Below are 3,988 nucleotides of genomic sequence, written 5' to 3'. Positions count from 1 at the left end.
CGTCAATAACCCTGCGTGAAGGTCGTCCGGTCAGGCAGAAGTGGAACGACCTCTCAAGTCGTCCAGGTTATTATGGACAGCCGGTGTTGTTGCTGTCATTGCTTTTCTACCTTTTATTATTAATTATTTTCTATCTTTTATTATTAATTATCTATGTATTAGTATTATTATAATTATTATAATTTGTTATCATTTTATTGTCTATCTTTTATTATTAATGTCTATTTTAATGTCTATCTTTTAGTCTTTGTTATTATTCCATTCCTGTATTCTGTTTCTTTTGTCGTTTCGTATATATTTTCGCTGTTACTATTATTGCAGGTTATAGTTACAGCATGCATGAGCTTCTTGTTGTGAAATCAAAGAACAGCAATAAAATAAAGTTCGATAAGCAGCTGCAAGATCAACTTCGCCAAACACATGATTAAAAATGTACCGAACGAAATCGGCAGACACAATGAAGCTAATAAACAGCAATGACGTAAATCAGCAACATTAATGAAGCAAATTAACAACATCGTCCGAATGAAAACAAAAACAACAAATAAAGTACTTCAAAAAAAGAAAAACACTGCAAAAACAACAACAATAAAAATAAGACCAATGGAATAACAACAACGACAGTAGAATAAACATTAACAAAAATAACAACAAAACCAATACACAACAAAAAGAGTGATGATTCAGCTGCATTCACAGAAACAGGATTCGTCTCTACGTTATCACACGCCCTCAGGCTATGGAGGACGAAAACGTGGGATACGAACGCTCTGGAAAAGACGTTTTTCATCAATCGCAATAATTTTTAAGCTCGTCATCCCTTTGATTTTTTAACCATTTTTAAAGTTACTTATATATATATATATATATATATATATATATATATATATATATATATATATATATATATATATTTTCGGAATCAGTAGTATGTCATGCTCATTTTCATAAAAATATGCTTATTTTTCCTAGTTTTTAGACGTTAATGATGATGGAAAGTGAATATCATGGATACGTGACTGAGATTTGGATATAAAGCTTAAGATTATAGCGATTTTTATTATTGGGAATACTAGTGGTAGGAAAACGATGGCAAAGATAACGTTAATGCTTAGCAACAGGAATAATTCAACTGATAAATTAGTTACATCTTTACGGGATAAAGATGCTCAAATATCTTCGGAAAATATAGTTCGTTTTCTGGTAGGGTTAACAATCTAATATAATTCACTATTTTATCTTTGTATCATTCAATATTAAATTGATTTAATTTCTTAGTAAAGTATTTTCCAATTATCAACTTTCTGTCATTCGATTGTGGCGTTTTCTTCATAATTCGAAAAGTTTTCTCACATTCATTTTCGTTGAGAAGTTTCTTTTTCGTATTTTTATTTTAGTTTCTTTCTTCTCTTTTCCATTCTCATATTCCCTTATCCATTGTTGATTATTACTATATCAATTCAATATAAATTATTGATATTGCTAGTAATCGTTTATGAATTACACGACAGCTTCTAGCTCATTAAATAATGCTAATGATAATACTGATAATGAAAATAACGCCCGTGATAATGGCAATTAAAAATCATAACAGTAATAACAATAGTAACAACAATGACAATTGCAATTATAATAAAAAACACGAACAGAATTTAAAAAATCAAACCAAGAATGATAAAAAGAGCGTTCACCCTACACACCAGATCCCGAGCCAGCATCACGTATGGTCTCCGGCCACCCTCCCCCCCCCCCTCTTAACCTTTATAACAGGGCGTTCTTGTTTACTGATATATCACATAGCTTCTGTAAAACATAGGACGTGACGCGGATCCCAGGTGAGTTTAGGTGAACAAAGGGATTTTCCGTCGAAGAATTTGGCTTTTGTTTCTCGCGCTTTTTTATTTGGCCTTCGGGGATTGCAATTAGATTTTGTTCTTTTTTATCCGGTGTGTGTGTGATCTGTTTTTTTTTTTTTTATTGTCGGTCTTTTGGACGTGTCGCAAAAGGTATCTCATCTTTTTGAGGTGTGTCTGTGTGTGTGTGAGGGTATTTCGCTCTCTCTCTCTCTCTCTTTCTCTTTGTGCTTGGGTGTTTCTTTGTCTCTGCCTTTGTCCTTCTTTCTCTCTTTCTCCTTGTGTTTCTTTCGTTTTTTTCTCTCTTTGCTATGTGTGTGAAGATATTTTACTCTCACTTTGCCCCTGCCCTCTTCCTATTTCTCTTTCTCTCTCCCTCTGCCGTCCACCATCTTCTTATCTATCTCTCTCTCTTTCCCCCTACTCTCTCTCTCTCTTTCTCCCTCCCTCCTCTCTCCCTCTCTCTCTGCTTCCCTCCATTATGTGCATGAGTTTTTTTTCTTTCTCTTTATGTCTGTCTCACTCCGCCTCCTCTCTCTCAGTGCTTTTAAAAGCTGAACATTGGCTGAACAATAACAAAGACCAGTCGTTTTGCTTTTGGAATCGGGAAACAAAATTTGTGAGAATTCTTGAATGTGGTTGACAGCTACGTGTTGCCAGTTAGTCATGGCGCTATGCAGCATCATACTTAAATGTACACAGCATCCAATATCCTTTCCTTCCCCCTCACATCCGCACACACTACCCACTCTAAACTCTCTTACACACACATACACAATCACATACACTACCCTGTCCTTCTCCCCTTTTATACACACACATACACATGCACGGTTACCCTCCCCTTTTCCCTCACAGCCGCACGTGCAACACGCGTCCACGGAGACACATAAACACCCACCTCCTGCTTCCGCGTTTCTTTCAGAATTAACACGCCCATTCATACTGTAATCCCCCTTGTCTCGTGTTTACCGTACGGGCGCCTGTGATTGGTTGCCGTCCGCGAAGGTATGAAAGCGTTTTTACTTTATCTTTGTGATACCTTGAAGGGAATGTAATTGTAACAGAAAAAAGCGCTGGTTTTGATGTATACTTTTTGTGCGCCTGTGAATGACTTTGATTTGAACGGATATATTGGGCGTTTTTTTGAACGACTTGCTTTATTTTCATATAGAGCATCGTAGGGTTTTGGGCGTTTCGTTTTCTCTCAAAACCCTGACGCGTGGTTCTTCGGTCCTTCCCCTCTGAGCGCGTTGGGTTTGTTAACGTCTGCCCGCCCACGCTCACTGGGCGTTCGTCATGACTGCCTCTCGTTCGTTGCAACCCTCATCCTTTGGTAAATATTTTCATTAATGACATGTTTTAGAGTTCTATTGATTTAGATTTTTTTTCCATTAGAAATAGCGGTACTTTCGCTCTCTCCTTGACTCCCACATCGGCCACGAAGGACAGACGCAGGTTCGTGCTTGGGCATTGAGGCCATGACTTGCAGGACGGTTATAATGCCGAGCGTCCTATCTTAACCACGTTAACAGCAGCAGGTTCATTGGCTTTTTTCCCCAATCTTTTTGTCTGTCTTTTTCACGCTGAATTGTTTTGTCTCCGTCTTGTTGGAAATACTTACGGATGCCTCTGTTGACGACGGCGAGTCCCGTGTCAAATATTTGTAAATCTCGTAATGTTTGGGTCACTCCCGCGCGTTCCCACATATTCACGGTTGGAAATTTCTCCAACAGTTACGTTTCTCATCCTTTGTGAAAAGCCGTTGCGTTTGCCTTCCCACAGGTCGGCTTATTATCGCTTGTCTTTTGGGTGAATTTTGAATGCTTATCCCCGCCCCCAGTGAGCGTTCTCGTAGCGCGGCAGATCCACGGAGGAAAGCGGGAAGCCTCGAGAAAAGGGATTTTTTCGTTGTTTTCCCCTTCCCTTATCTACGGTAATTGCATCACCTCTCCTTTGACGTTTAAATCACCGCATCCAGATATGTGTCACGGGACGTCTTCTCTGCGTAACGGAATCTCCGCTGTATGGGGTGTTGCTGGAACTAATAGAGGCATGGAGGTGTTAGTACTGTACGGGATATGGGACACACCAAGCCCGTTAAGTACATAAACTGCTGTTAGGTAGTTACGATG

This window comes from Penaeus vannamei, chromosome 23, assembly GCF_042767895.1.
Source record: "Penaeus vannamei isolate JL-2024 chromosome 23, ASM4276789v1, whole genome shotgun sequence".
NCBI classification, from domain to species: domain Eukaryota; kingdom Metazoa; phylum Arthropoda; class Malacostraca; order Decapoda; family Penaeidae; genus Penaeus; species Penaeus vannamei.
This window is presented reverse-complemented; position numbering follows the sequence as displayed.